Here is a 16,208-nt window from a genome sequence, read left to right on the forward strand (position 1 = left end):
AGGGGGTTGTGTTGGACTTGGCCCTTCTGGCAGGTTCACCCCTGAACTTTTTTGATTTTTACTGGTGACTTGGTGTGGTGATTGTTTGGTTTCTGCGCACTTTCCCTGTGTCCCAGGGTAAAGTGCGTGCGTGCTCTGAGTGCATGTGGTGAGATAGGCCTGCCCTCCCATAGGAATGCATGGGGAATGTATGTGTCCCTAGTAGTTCCTGATGCGTGGGGTGTGCAGGCCCGAGTTTGGTATGTGCGGACTCGTGGGAGTGAATGCTGCGCGGTGATGTGTGCGGCGTGTATGTACATAGTGTGGAAGTGCCACTTCTAGAAGTGGGCACTTCTGTGTGCAGTGTGTCTGTCGCGTGATTGGCTGGTCATGTCATGTGACGGGCTAGGGATTCCCCAGTGTCAGGATGAGTCACCCAGTGGTGAATGGGGAGATCAGCAGCTAGATGGGTGGGAGGAGTCCACCTGGGTCCTGAATAGGACAGGGTTTTCCAAACACAATGCTGGCCCCGCCCCCTGTGGTGCGACTGACGACCCTAGCCCTTCCAGTGAATAGAGTGAGGGGCTGAGCACATCAAGGGTGCTCCCCAACCAGCTGCGACTGGTTTTCCCCCTCACCCTGAACCCAGAACAAAGGGTTGCCTGTATAAAAATGGGGCTGTGTCCCCACAGAAACTGTTCTCTGCCAGGATCTTACCTGAGGGGGGCTGCTGCTGCTGCTGGACCAGAGGACCGCCACTTGGATTACCTCCCTGCCTGGAGGCCCAGTGAGCTGGCTCTGGGTCCAGCCTTGCCCCCCTGCTCTTGAAGGACCTTATTGCTGGACTTTGGGCTTATTCTCCCTAGAGCGTCTGGGAGCTTTTATTGGCCTCTAGCGCTGAGAGCGCTCTACTTTTTATCCTTAGCGCTAGGAGCGCTTTAATTCTACAAACCGGTGCCCACCCGGCATTTGCCCCGTGTTTTGGCGATCCTGAAGTCCCCTGGCAGGTGCCCACCCTGCCAGGGACATTGTGGTGGTCGTTGGCGGGTGCCCACCCCGCTTATTTAATTATTTAGTTATCGGGTGCCCACCCCGTTTATTCACCTCAAGTAAGAGGGAGCCTACCCCTCGTTGTCCCCGCTTCACCGCCGCCGGCCCGAGCCACGAACGCGGCGAACCAGGAAGTCAGGCAGCCTCGGAAGGGACAGGGGCGTGGCCTAACACAGGAAGCGGACGGGAGCCTACCCCGTGCTTCCCCGAGAGAAGCGGAACGACGTAGAGATGACCGGGGCTCCCGTGAGCTGAGGAGAGCCCCGCAAGTGCACCAGCCGGCTAGCAGAAGCGGAGGGGGCCCGAGGCACATTGCCGGTGCCTGCCCCCACCGCTGAAGAAGACAAACTGCTGCCGGAGCCTCCCCACGCAGAGAAGAAGCTCCGCCGCCCCGCTGCGAGGGACCGAAGCAGAGAACCAGCAGGGAGTTACCTCGACGAAGCCCCGGTGAGTGAGGGGGGGGGGTCGCTCCCACGCTGGTGCCTGCTATCTTGCTGAGTCCCCCGAGCGGGACTCCAACGGTTGGGGCCATTGTTGTTTCAGAGTCCCGAGCGGGACTCCAACCTTCCGAGGGCATTTCTATGGTGCGTGGAGCCCACGAGGCTCCCACGCGCCGCAGTGTCTCTGAGCCCCCGCGAGGCTCCAACGAAGGGGCCCGCATTATTTTCTCGAGCACTGGTGTGCTCCAACGACCCGCATTGGTTTGCCCTGAGCCCCGAGAAGGCTCCAACGTTACGGGGCCATTCTTGTTCTAGAGCCCAGAGAGGCTCTCACGACAGGGGCCTAATGGTTCACGGAGCCCCGTGAGGCTCTTATGTGGTGCTTATGTGGTTCCAGAGCCTGTGAGGCTCCAACGTTTGGGCATAGTACTTCCAGAGCCTAGGTGGCTCACGTGCTGCATATTTTTGTTTTGAAAGGCACAGAGGTGCCCAGGCCCCAGTCCCTACAGCTGCCCAGCACTTCGTGGGCAGCTGCAACGTTTAGGTTGTGCCTTGTGCGCCGGGCTTGCGCAGCCTGCGCAGTCGCGCCCTGACATTCTTGTATATTGGGTATTTCTGCATCCTGAGAGGCCAGTTGGCCTGCGGACAGTTATCTTGTGTTGTGCCCTCCCCTAGGGCACTTGGAGATTTTCATACATGTACTTTTTGCGCCTGCGCAATGCCTTCATGATATTTTCTGTCCTGAATTGTGTTTACACCTCTAAATGTATTTTATGCATCCTGTGTTTATGTGCTTAGACCCCTACAGGTAGAGTGATACTTAGGTGGTTGTTTTCTCCTTAGTACAGGTGGTACTAGTGAGGTCCTAGTTCCCTGCGTGGTATTCCTAAAGGTGGTTAGGGTTGCGTAGGTGGTACGTTCTGATACCAGTAGTTACTGGTTGTGTGCTACATGTTCTATTTTTAGTGCTACAGTGATTGTGTGCTATGTTCTCAAATATTATTCCTACAAAGTGCTAATTCCTGACAGTGGTCCATGTGGCCCTGTCCCCTGTATATATAATCCCTTGTAAATTCTGCCCGTGCCTGTTGGCACATTGTAAAGTGTGTGTTTTTATCTAATGTGTTGTGTATAATACAAAGGTTATTTTTATATAATACCTTGTGTGGAGTTTCCTTTGTGGTGGGCCTTGGGTGTTGTTGCTGGGTGCGCGCGCAAACGCTTTACACATCGCCTCAGGGATAAGCCTGTCTGCTCGTGCCAAGCTACCAAGGGGGTGAGCAGGGGTTATCTTTGGCGTGTAACTTCCTTGCCCTGACTAGAGTGGTGGTTTCTGCCTGACTTTGGCGCAAGCCTTAGCCAGCCAGAAATCCCATTTCTAACAGTAGTCTGTTTCGCAACTGAACTACTTGCTCACAAAGCATTTTATGCTTGATTGTGCCACCTTTTGCATCTTTGAAACCATTTTGAAGCCAATTCTGTAAATTTTGATTGTAAGATTCAACATAGTAAAAAGAATCGCACACAATGAGTGTAGGGAAATCGCGATCCGTGTTTTCAAGTGCCATTTTAAATGCTTGTAGTTTAGCTCGCGGAGCTGTACAATCTCCAAGAAATTGCATTTTTGTGACCATTGGTCTGAATTTGCCATCGCGCATACGAGCTTTAACGATCGCGCATGCTGCACTGTAAGCTTGTTTACTCCTCGTAGTGGGTTGTGCAGATTAGTCAGTATAAATTATAAATTCGTACTGATCAAGAGGGAGAATTTCAGTAGGCAGAGGACATTCGTGTTCGTATTGCAGGAATGCTTGTGTTTTCAAGTAAGGATCAAAAACATATTCAACATCAGTTGCAGCAAGAGAATTAACTCATTGTATCCATCTTGGATGTAAAGCTTTTGCATTCGGAATGCTAGCTTTAGTAACTGCCTCTAAGGCTGGTACAGGGGTGACGACCATAATGCGTTTCCCCTGTGCTAGGGCCCTTTCTTTGTGCTACAGCAGTTTGAACTGCTGTCAGAATTTTTTCTGTTGATGTAAATTTCATTTCTGCTGGTGTATACAAATGTGATTTGGTACTTTTTCACCTTTGTTAAAAGTTAAGTAGGTGAATCCATATTGACCCGGAATGATTCGGATCACTAAGTTGCGTACGTTTACGCGTGTTTGCAAGTGTTTTGTTGCTAACATGTCTGTTTGAAATGAACGCAGAATTTCTGTGTGTTCTTGTGTCCAAGTTGTGGCTTTGAAATCAGGTTTGATTAATTCATAGAGAGGTTTAACCCTCTCTGCGTAGTCTAGAATGTATGTTCTTCCAAATTTCAGGAAACCTAGAATCGACTAAGTTTTTCAGCGTTTTTGGAGGTTGGAGCAGCCCACACTTTTCTAAAAAGTTGTCTGCCAGGCTTTTGCCTTCACTTGAAAGTTCATATCCTAGGAAAAGAACGTTGAGATGGGCAATTCTGGACTTTTTAAAGTTGAATTTGTAACCCTCAGAGGCGAAGCTCAATATAATGGTGTTCACCCTGTTCAAGTGTCTGTCCAGGTCATCGTCTGACAGATATATATCATCGACATATGACAATGCCTCGCCATCATAAATTTGTAGTAACTCTGTTACTCTTGCTGAGAATAACCCTGGGCTGTTTTTGAACCCCTGTGGAAGTCAACAAAATTGACTCTGGGTCCCCATTATTGAGAAAGCGGTCAAATATATACTTTCAGGTGCAATATTTTGACAAAAGAAACAATTTGAAATGTCTAATGTGGTTCTGTACTTCTTACGCACAATGTTATTCATTAATGCTGTACTGTGTGCATTTTGCACTGCAAATGTTTTACAAGAGTTTAGGTGTCTGTAATCCAAAACTAGACGATACGTATTGTCTGGTTTGGAGATATGAAACAAAGGATTGTTCATTGAGGAGGTGCATGTTTCAATCACCCCCTGGTATTTAAGCTGATCTAAGATCTCCCTGGCTTGTTTTTTAGCTTCTTGCTTAACCGGGTACTGCCTTTGTGCAGTTGGTTGATTGTTAACTGGATTTTGTGGTGAGGCGAGTCCTCATCCCACCCTACATGATTCTTATATAATGTTGGGGCCTGGGCCACTGCCCATTTCCTGGCGTAAGTATATTTTAAGTGTACTGGAACATTGTTGGAGAAGGCTGGCATAATGTCGTCTTCGCCATGTGGGCACTCCCTGACAAATTCTGGTGGCCAGTCTTGTTCTGCTAGAAGTATATCATAACCCTTTGAAAGTCGCCCCCAAAAGAGTGCTTTCACTTTTCTTGGTATGTCTCCCTCCATCCGGAGTGTTATTTCATATAACCTATGCGGAGAACTAACCCTGGTGTCTGCAGTTTCAACTTGAATGTCTTCATTCAAGTCCACTGTGTCCAGAAGCCCCTTCAGGTTCTGGCGAGCTACTGTAACTTCTGCTGCGCTGTTCAACATTGTCTGGGCCCATTCTCCATTCTTGAGTTGTGTTCTCAGAATCCTTGGCATGTCTGATCTTCAGACCTGCTACCTTCTTTTTGGAGAATTGAGGTTTTGGTTTGTTTTTCTGAACGTGTTGATCGTCTTTTGACTTCACGCGTTCTTCTTCGTTCTCTGACCATCCTCTTCTTTCGGATGTCTGTGATGATATCTGAGAGGTACGAGAGGAACGTGTATCAGTATCTTGATACCTGTCAGGTTTTCGCAAATTATCCCTATTCCTGAGGTTGTACCTCCTTTCAGAGGGCTCCTTTAGAGGAGACCTACCTCTGGATTGAGAATCTTTCTCTTTTGAATGTTGTTTGTTATTTTCCCACTTCTTTTTAGAAGAGGTAGGGTTGTTTTTAGTAAAGGCCTTTTCAGGACTTTCAGACAGTTGTGCCAATTCTTCATAGGATTTTTCAATTATTCTGGCTAGTTCTTGTGGTTGTTCTGTTACATCAAATTCCCTTAATTTCTGGCAGATTGCCACTGATGCTGCTTCTCCTTTAATATTAGATAATATTATTGTTGAGAACTGGTCGAAATTTTTAAGTAACTTCATACCTAAATTCAGAGCAGGTTCTGCCTGGTATTCGTTTTGAATCTGTTTCAGGACATCAGGTATTACCGCCATAGACGGAACACCATGTGTTTTTGTGTAGATTGCAGCAAAGACTGTGCCCCAGGTGGTGCAGTCTTCCAGATGTGGTGTGATCCCCATTGGTAAACAGATTATTAGAATTCTGTGTTTCTCATAAGGGCTAGTATTAGGAAATACTGCTTCGATATGAGTAATTGTTTTAGCTATCCAGAATGGAATTTGTTCATGTTTTGTGGGCATTTTACCCATGACTGCGTGTAGAGACTGTAGAGTGATTTTTAGCGCATTCCCCTGGTGAGAGATTTGTCTTGGAATTGCTATTGTTGGTTGGACTGTGAAAGTCCTCATGACATATTGAACCAATTGTCTATAAATTTTGATCAACTCTTTGAGTTGAGCAAGTAATTCTACATCTGTCATTTCTTCAATGTCAGGATGAGGTGTGTAGCTGGCTAAAATCGGCCATGTTGTTCCTGGTCTACCTAGTGCACCGAGCCTTTTAATGTGATTGTGATGTTTTAGGGCGCCTTTAAACCAGAGATCATGCTCCTGGTTTGTGAGTGGAATTTCAATATCCTTGAAAGGAATATATTCCTCAGGTGGTTCATCTTCTTTGTAGAAGTGAAACGTTTTATTTACTGGATTTGATTCTGGGAATACTATCCATGAATAGAATACCTCTGTCTGGTGAGATTCATGTGCCTCTATTACAAAAACTGCCCTACCATCTCTTGGTGTTAGGCCATGTTTTATAAGTTTTAGAGTGATGGATCTCCTTAAATTTGGAGCGATGATTTTTGCATTTTCATCGGTTTCATCGGTTTCATCAAAACCTGTAAAATCAAAAGCTGTTGCGACTTCGTTGGGTACAGCTCCACCAGTATCGGTGTTTGTGCCGTTTTCGGTCATTGTTTAATGAAATTTTCAGAGCAAGTTTCAACGGAACAAAGATAAGGTGCACAATATTTTGGAACACTGTATCCTTCAACGTTGAACAAACCAAACAGCTAATACATAGGATTTTTGTCCTACTCAGCTATGGCGGATATTATCCCTACCCACTCCAGACATCTTATGGAGTATTTATGAGTAGGGGTCTCTGAGAAAAGCACGACTGAGTTACTTCAGCATCTAGCGTTAAATTAGTGCCTTACCAAACCGCTGAAGATGGCTGAAATGCCAGAAACCGGTCCTAGGAAGCTTGTTTCCGGTCCAGGGAAGGCATGGCTTGGCAGTTCGGGCTGGACTGTTCCCATGAGGCACAGGGTCAGACTGATTTGCATATGGCCATGTCTGAACTGGGGTGGCAGAGTGGGCTAAAGAACGGTGATGGATCAAACCCGGATCTGTTGACTGGGTGTGAGTGTTTGATTGGTTCTGATGCTCCGTCCATCACCACCCCCTTTTGTACCGCTTTGTTCGCCATAAGTTGGCAGGGTATGCTCAGACGTGAGTCCCTTGCTCACTTTGCCACTGGATTCAAGCAAGCCTGGCTGAAGACGGCTGAAATGCCAGAAACCGGTCCTAGGAAGCTTGTTTCCGGTCCAGGGAAGGCATGGCTTGGCAGTTCGGGCTGGACTGTTCCCATGAGACACAGGGTCAGACTGATTTGCATATGGCCATGTCTGAACTGGGGTGGCAGAGTGGGCTAAAGAACGGTTATGGATCAAACCCGGATCTTTTGACTGGGTGTGAGTGTTTGATTGGTTCTGATGCTCCATCAATCACCACCCCCTTTTGTACCGCTTTGTTCGCCATAAGTTGGCAGGGTATGCTCAGACGTGAGTCCCTTGCTCACTTTGCCACTGGATTCAAGCAAGCCTGGCTGAAGACGGCTGAAATGCCAGAAACCGGTCCTAGGAAGCTTGTTTCCGGTCCAGGGAAGGCATGGCTTGGCAGTTCGGGCTGGACTGTTCCCATGAGGCACAGGGTCAGACTGATTTGCATATGACCATGTCTGAACTGGGGTGGCAGAGTGGGCTAAAGAACGGTGATGGATCAAACCCGTATCTGTTGACTGGGTGTGAGTGTTTGATTGGTTCTGATGCTCCGTCCATCACCACCCCCTTTTGTACTGCTTTGTTCGCCATAAGTTGGCAGGGTATGCTCAGACGTGAGTCCCTTGCTCACTTTGCCACTGGATTCAAGCAAGCCTGGCTGAAGACGGCTGAAATGCCAGAAACCGGTCCTAGGAAGCTTGTTTCCGGTCCAGGGAAGGCATGGCTTGGCAGTTCAGGCTGGACTGTTCCCATGAGGCACAGGGTCAGACTGATTTGCATATGGCCATGTCTGAACTGGGATGGCAGAGTGGGCTAAAGAACGGTGATGGATCAAACCCGGATCTGTTGACTGGGTGTGAGTGTTTGATTGGTTCTGATGCTCCGTCAATCACCACCCCCTTTTGTACCGCTTTGTTCGCCATAAGTTGGCAGGGTATGCTCAGACGTGAGTCCCTTGCTCACTTTGCCACTGGATTCAAGCAAGCCTGGCTGAAGACGGCTGAAATGCCAGAAACCGGTCCTAGGAAGCTTGTTTCCGGTCCAGAGAAGGCATGGCTTGGCAGTTCGGGCTGGACTGTTCCCATGAGGCACAGGGTCAGACTGATTTGCATATGGCCATGTCTGAACTGGGGTGGCAGAGTGGGCTAAAGAACGGTGATGGATCAAATCCGGATCTGTTGACTGGGTGTGAGTGTTTGATTGGTTCTGATGCTCCGTCCATCACCACCCCCTTTTGTACCGCTTTGTTCGCCATAGGTTGGCAGGGTATGCTCAGACGTGAGTCCCTTGCTCACTTTGCCACTGGATTCAAGCAAGCCTGGCTGAAGACGGCTGAAATGCCAGAAACCGGTCCTAGGAAGCTTGTTTCCGGTCCAGGGAAGGCATGGCTTGGCAGTTCGGGCTGGACTGTTCCCATGAGGCACAGGGTCAGACTGATTTGCATATGGCCATGTCTGAACTGGGGTGGCAGAGTGGGCTAAAGAACGGTGATGGATCAAACCCGGATCTGTTGACTGGGTGTGAGTGTTTGATTGGTTCTGATGCTCCGTCCATCACCACCCCCTTTTGTACTGCTTTGTTCGCCATAAGTTGGCAGGGTATGCTCATACGTGAGTCCCTTGCTCACTTTGCCACTGGATACAAGCAAGCCTGGCTGAAGACGGCTAAAATGCCAGAAACCGGTCCTAGGAAGCTTGTTTCCGGTCCAGGGAAGGCATGGCTTGGCAGTTCGGGCTGGACTGTTCCCATGAGGCACAGGGTCAGACTGATTTGCATATGGCCATGTCTGAACTGGGGTGGCAGAGTGGGCTAAAGAACGGTGATGGATCAAACCCGGATCTGTTGACTGGGTGTGAGTGTTTGATTGGTTCTGATGCTCCGTCCATCACCACCCCCTTTTGTACCGCTTTGTTCGCCATAAGTTGGCAGGGTATGCTCAGACGTGAGTCCCTTGTTCACTTTGCCACTGGATTCAAGCAAGCCTGGCTGAAGACGGCTGAAATGCCAAAAACCGGTCCTAGGAAGCTTGTTTCCGGTCCAGGGAAGGCATGGCTTGGCAGTTCGGGCTGGACTGTTCCCATGAGGCACAGGGTCAGACTGATTTGCATATGGCCATGTCTGAACTGGGGTGGCAGAGTGGGCTAAAGAACGGTGATGGATCAAACCCGGATCTGTTGACTGGGTGTGAGTGTTTGATTGGTTCTGATGCTCCGTCCATCACCACCCCCTTTTGTACCGCTTTGTTCGCCATAAGTTGGCAGGGTATGCTCAGACGTGAGTCCCTTGCTCACTTTGCCACTGGATTCAAGCAAGCCTGGCTGAAGACAGCTGAAATGCCAGAAACCGGTCCTAGGAAGCTTGATTCCGGTCCAGGGAAGGCATGGCTTGGCAGTTCGGGCTGGACTGTTCCCATGAGGCACAGGGTCAGACTGATTTGCATATGGCCATGTCTGAACTGGGGTGGCAGAGTGGGCTAAAGAACGGTGATGGATCAAACCCGGATCTGTTGACTGGGTGTGAGTGTTTGATTGGTTCTGATGCTCCGTCCATCACCACCCCCTTTTGTACCGCTTTACCAAACCGTTGGGCGCCATGTAGTGTCGTACCTATATCACGAGAGGCTCTGCACATTGGAATAATATACACTATAGTTTTGACATAAGACTGAAGTCAGAATGTCTCTATCGAGTACATTAAACTTAATTACTTGTGTGTGCCAGCTAACTCAGAGGTCACTAGAAACATCTTGAATATACAAGAAAGGATTTGTTTCTGACAACCGCATAAACATGACAACGTTGTTTCCCTTAGAGTCGGAACAATCTCAGAACCGTGGAAACAATAGATAAGAGTTTCACTCAGCCAATCGTGCATGCTTCGTTTCTACAGAGTTGCACAGACATAGAGAGATGGGCGTTTCAATAAAAAAGGGGTTTATTGAACAGTATTATTTCTCATGCAAGAGATATGAACTGCTACAATCGTAAGACAGGATGCAAAGTTAAATACGTAAAGAGTTAGCAGTAAGATAAAATAATACTGCAATAGCATGGTTTGTAGCTATGACATATATTCATAAAATACATACATAAATAACACAGGCTAAAATGTGAATACTCATCTGATGCTTCTAAATAGTTCTACCCGAGTGTACCTAACCTAAGTGTAATACGACGTAAGAAGTAGGTGCTGTTTTCTAAAGTCTATAGCTAGCTATAGTTTTAGTTTTGCCAAGAGTTGCCAAAAGTTTCTCTAAGTTCTAGTCTGCTCCATACCTTAGAATGTGTGAGGTTGGAATCTTTTTCCGGGACTCAATATCTAACACCCCGCAAGGGGAGTCAGAAACACTGGAGCTGGATTCTCTGCGAGGAGGATGACAGGGTCTGGTCAGTGCATCAGGCGAGAACTCGATCTCCTTCCGCACTTGCTGTGGCGAACCGCAAGTAGGCAGTCAAACTGGACCGTACCGGAGCCGTGGTTTGCCAGGGCAAGTGCAGGTATATTTATACCTTGAAGGTGTTTAGGAATGCCTGTATTGATGTAAAAGTCAGGCATCGGAACGTCATGAATGAACCCCTAAGGAATAGATGTTCATGCATACTAAATGAGTTCTTGGAGAAATCAATATCCAAGCAAGGGAAATTCCTAAAGGCTTAAGAGTCTGGTTTTCCAAGAACTCGTTGTGACGTGGATTGACGGATGTAGGAGACCATGCCTGTATTTGGTTAGCATGGACAGTGCCTAAATAAGGGCAATATGAATTGTACCTATATAATGGCATAGATCGAGAAACCTATATACGGAATGTAAATCCACACACAACAGCAAAAAGGGAGCCTGGGTGCTTCCAGACTGCTTCCTGTTACTACCGATGGGAGGAGGAGAGACGCGACCAGGAGGAGTGGCAAGGATGACACCGCAAGCAGGTAAGGTAAATTAATTTTCTATTTACACTCATAGCTCCCCTGCCCGATTGGTGCCAGCCGCTGCTGATGGGGGTCACTGAATTATATTGGAGTACCATCTCTTACAGGCCGAGAGCGTTCTGGATAGAACATTGGCTGGCGGGGGGGGGGGGTTTCCTGCTCAAGCAACCTGCCAGGTAATAGGAAAGCACAGCCGTGCATCGCAGACAATGTCGTATCTGCATCATTAATGAAAATGCAGTCTGTCTTCTCTCTTCTTTATCACTTAGTTTTGCTCTGTCATTCACCTGCCATTTATTTGTAGACCTTTGGGAAATTGGATGTTTCTGGCCTTTTCGTCCAAGTTTGGTTGTATAAACCTGAAATTAAATATTGGCATTGCAGTCTGTTGAAACATTGCCTGCGCGCGGAAGGGGGAAGGCGCCTTAACAGTCATCATCTGGACGGCGGTTTTGTAATCTTGTAATCGTAAATTGGCCGTCTGCCTACACAAAGTTTATTGATTCCGCGTCCTGGCGCACGATAATCAAATCCATGGTGGGCCCAGCTCCCAGTGTGTCTGAAAATGTGCATCAGAGGTACAACGACCAGCGGCCTTCCCTGACATGAAGAGCTAATCATTAACCCTTATCCTTGCCACCTTAGACATTTTTCAGTGTCTCACAGAGGTCAGCCTGTGTTGTATATTAAGCCTACCTAACTCCTCGTTCCAGAATGGGAGCAACTCTGGTCTTCAAATAATTCCCTCCTTTACCTCTATTTTTATTCGAGAGACTCATCCAGTCTGCAGAGAGAAAGGCAGAACTTCTTTTGCAAAAAGTCAACCAATTATTCCATTGCTTATTGATGTCGAAAAAGAACAATGCGTCACTTTTGCAACTACTGATCATCTCCCAGCTTTCGTACTGTGCTCACAAACTCTTACAACCACATTTGGCAGAGTCGAACATAATCCCTCAGCAATACACAGCACAGTGGGCGGGTTCATCCATGCATGCAGTCAAGACAGTTCAGCATGCCACACACACCTGAGCTCTGGTGTCATTTGCTGGTCATTGCATTGCATTATATCGCTACTTTTATATAATAATCACAATAATGGCACTTATAGTGCGCATGGCTACTTCTAACAAAGTGTCCCAGCGCTAGGATGCTGATAGCGAAAGAAGAGTTTGCTCACAGACGCAGAAGTTTACGCGTATCTAAAAAGCCTCATGTAGGGCGGCGCTGAAGCACGTGTATCATGTTACATAATGTAGGGTGTGTGGCTGGAAGGGTGTTGTCTTTGAACTTCTGTGGGAAATGTTTCCATGCAGTGCTTAATTTGTAAAAACAGAACTGTGCCAGAGCCCTCATCATAAGGTCACTGCAGCGTGCACCACCCATTGGTTCTGCAAACGCAGCCTAATGATAGTACCAGCACAACTACTAACCATCACACTCATACAAGAGTGACATTTCAGACTATTCGAGGCCACCACAGCTGTAAGAATGGCATGGGCTGCGGGTATTCGTCTTTTGTAATGTATGTTGAATTAATAAACAACTGTTTTGATTATTTCTAAATTAGACAAAAAAGCCACGTGGCAGACTATCACAAGTGTTGACGATTAAGTGTTGGGGCTCTTTGCCAGAAACCACTGCTCAAAAGAAGCACTGTTTCCATATAGTGCGTGAGGACCACGAGGTACGTGATTGTGTTATGGATTACAGCGCTCAGCAGTGTGATGGATGTAGAGTGTGAGAGACAGATGGATAGTTCTGGCTTTCAGTGAGCTGGGAGGTTTGAGCAGCTCTGCAGGACCCTTAATGCTATTTCTAATGTTCACAGTCAACTAAGCTGGTGGCCACACTGGTTGTCCCTTCTGAGATTTTAGTGTAAACTTAATGGTTCTGAACAGTCATAGGTCAGAGGGAGAAAGGTTTATAACATCTGCTGAGAGGGACTCTATTGCTATCCTACCATATCTGATTGTCATCAAAAGAGGTCAAAGTTACAGTTAGTTGGGAATTGCAGTGGCGGATTAAATTGATGTCCTCCCTTGACCAGTAGAATGCAGCAGACCTCACTTATTGCAGTTCTGTTCAGATGATGATAGGTGGTTTATTACTGTGAATTTGGAGAGTATGGGATAATGGATGTTACGTTATGTTAAAAATGTTTATAAAGCACTTGTTTGCCCCATTGGGCGTCATGGCACTAGCTGAGTGAAAAAATTGTATACAGTTATCCAGTAGAGAAGAGCCACGTCTTTAAGGCCTTTCTAAATGCCAAGAGATTGGGAAGAGACTTGATATATCAGGGGAGATCATTCCAAGCCTTGGCTGCTCCAAGAACAAAACCTCTACCTCCCCAGCTGGCATATCTGAACCTGGGGATAGTGAGTTCTTTTGCAGATGAAGAAGGTAGAGACCTACCTGGTACATACCAGGTAAAACTCTTCCTCTGAAAGTCAGGGCCTCTCCTGTGCAGTGCCTTGAAAACTGTGCACAGGGCCTTGAATGTAACACTCTGTCTCACAGGGAGCCAATGAAGTTTAGAAATGAATTTTGAAACCAAATGGTATTTGGGAATTCTATACAAAAGCTGGGCAGCAGCATTTTGTAATGTTTGAAATTTGTTTAAGACCTGCTGATGGGCACTGAGGTAGAGACCGTTACAGTAATCGATATTTGAGATTACAAAAAAGGATACCATGGTTTTCTGAAGATATCCTGGTAAAAATGGAAGAATTTTTCTGATCATTTTCAGGACAAAGAAAGCTGTAGAAGACACAGCATTGGCTTCATCGATGTTGGAGAGTTTATTATTGACCAGGCTCCTTGGTTCCTAAGACAGTTAACTGGAGTAGGAGGAGGGCCCAGATCAGGAGGCCACCAGTTGGATGTCCAAAAGGACGGCGGGGAGCCGAACAACAATACCTCGGTTTTAGATGAACTCAATTTGAGGCAATTACTGGCCATCCATTGTCCAGCTGCTTTCATGCAGTCGCAATAACGCTGCACCACTCCCATATCCTCTGTTGATAGGGACACAACAATTTGTGTGTCGTCTGCATATGAGGTCAATGCAAAACCGAAAGATCGAATGAGTGCAGCAAGAGGAGTGGCGTAAATATTGAATGGGAGAGGACTAATAGAGGATCCTTGGTGAAAGCCACACAAGAGTGAAAAAGATGGAGAAGAAAACCCACTGATTCTGACAGATTGAACTCGTCCTGAAAGGAACTAGTTCAATAGCTCCCACGCTGCGCCGGACACACTGATCCCACTCAGCCTCTCCATCAGCAGCCCATGATTACCCGTATCAAAGGCTGCTGATAGGTCGAGCAGGAACAATGCAGCTCTGCTGCCCTGGTCAAGGGTGGCCCTGTTCTCCTCAGTAGCCTTAATGAGCACGGCCTCAGTGCTGTGACCAGAGCGAAAACCAAATTGAGTAGAGTCTAAAAGATTGTGTTGATGTAGGTAACCAGTATGACTCATAAGGTTTATATCTTATGTGAGAGTAAGATGGTCAAATAGTATAAGGGAAGATGAGAGAGCTAACAAGCAGTCTGTTTGAAATACAATCAGCTGCCTGTTTGACTGCTGAGTATTTTAGTATTAGTGAGGGCCTGGAGGATTATATATGAATATGAAGTGATATTACTGTATAATATCCAAGGGTGGCTCCTCTGCAATGGCGGAGCAGAATCGCCCCACTGGCTTAGAGCCAGCAAGTGAAAAATAAAATGATATACCATAATTGTTTTATTTTTCATTTACCTGCTCGGAGCCAGTTTGTGCATGGAGGGTCGGGCTGGGGCATGGGAGGGGGGAGGAGGAGTTCTATGTGCACTTCTAAGTGCGCATGTGTGTTTGGCTGGCTATCTCAGGCTGCCCAAACACACATGCACACTTAGGTTTCTCAAACACAGCTGTATTGAACAGCAGGGCTGGGGAAACAGCACAGACTACCTGTCCTGAGGAGAGCGTCCTTAGAGCCTGCAAGGTATGTGGTGGGGCCCCCCTCAGGGCTCAATCAGGAGCTCCCGGGCTGCAACATTGTGCCGAGGGGGCCCCCTGGAGCTTGTGCCCCCCGCACAGCGGGGGATGCGGGGGCCTGTGTTACATCCCTGTGCTTGTGGTGTGGAAAGAAGCTGAGCCCAGCAAAATTCATGGCACTGATTGGTCAGAGTGATTCAAAGGAACCAATTGGTAGGGAGGTCCCCAGGAACACCACCGGGTTATAAGGGCAGGGGGGTCCCCAAAGAGGACATGTGTCTTTGCCATAGGGACCTTTCTACAACAAGGAGGGATTTGCCGCCATGTCCAGAGGAGTCGCAGGAGGATTATTGGCAGGAACTGCACTACCTGTGAAGAACACCATCTTTCAGGAATTTTCATGCAATTGCCTTCGAGGGGCGTTGAAGGCAGCGCTGCCCAGGAAGATTGCGGTGGCTTGGTTGCGGGCAGCCTGTGACAATTGTAGTGTTGGTTGTGTGGCTTTATCCTGTGGAAAGCTGATGAACCCTTGGAAAGCGTGGTGGCAGACACAGGAGCAGGCGGTGGTCACTAGGGACCCACAGCTGTGACAAGAACAATAGGGTCCGAAGTGCAGTCATCCTAGAATCGTGGGGGTGGCGACAACCAAATAATGTTACTGAAGAATTATGGGAGGAGCACCCCTGTCCTGCCACACCGGCACATGCATCTAGGACTTTGGTGCTCGTATGATGATTTTTTCCTAGGCTTTTATCCCTTGGAAACATGGTGTGGATTGCCACGTCCTGCTTCTAGATTATGCAAGGTAGCTTGCAGGCCAGTGACCTCTCCAATTGCTTGGACACTCTCCAGGGTGCTCAGCATTTTCTGGCGTGGCACGGTCTGATATTTCTTGTGCAACTGACTCAGGAGGGACTCACATGATGCATAATGAGCTTTCAGCATCTTGATATTGTTGATAACTTGTACTTCTCCTGGGTACCAATTTGTGAAGCATCCGACGGAATTCGCGCTACTTGAAGCTTGATCATGTCTTCCTTAGCTCAAATGGCGCTGTGTCCAGGATATGATTGCGGGTGTACACTTTGACTTTCTGTACCATTACGTACCATTCCACTTCAAAGTAGTCCAGGGCCTGGTCATCCTCATCCTGATAAGGAAATTAGGTATTGTGAAAGGATCACATCTGTCCCGCCATGTCGGCACCTAGCCAGGACGGCAGTACCAGGGATGAGGTGGTGGGCACT

The sequence above is a fragment of the Triturus cristatus genome, chromosome 2_1 (assembly GCF_964204655.1).
Source record: "Triturus cristatus chromosome 2_1, aTriCri1.1, whole genome shotgun sequence".
NCBI lineage: Eukaryota > Metazoa > Chordata > Amphibia > Caudata > Salamandridae > Triturus > Triturus cristatus.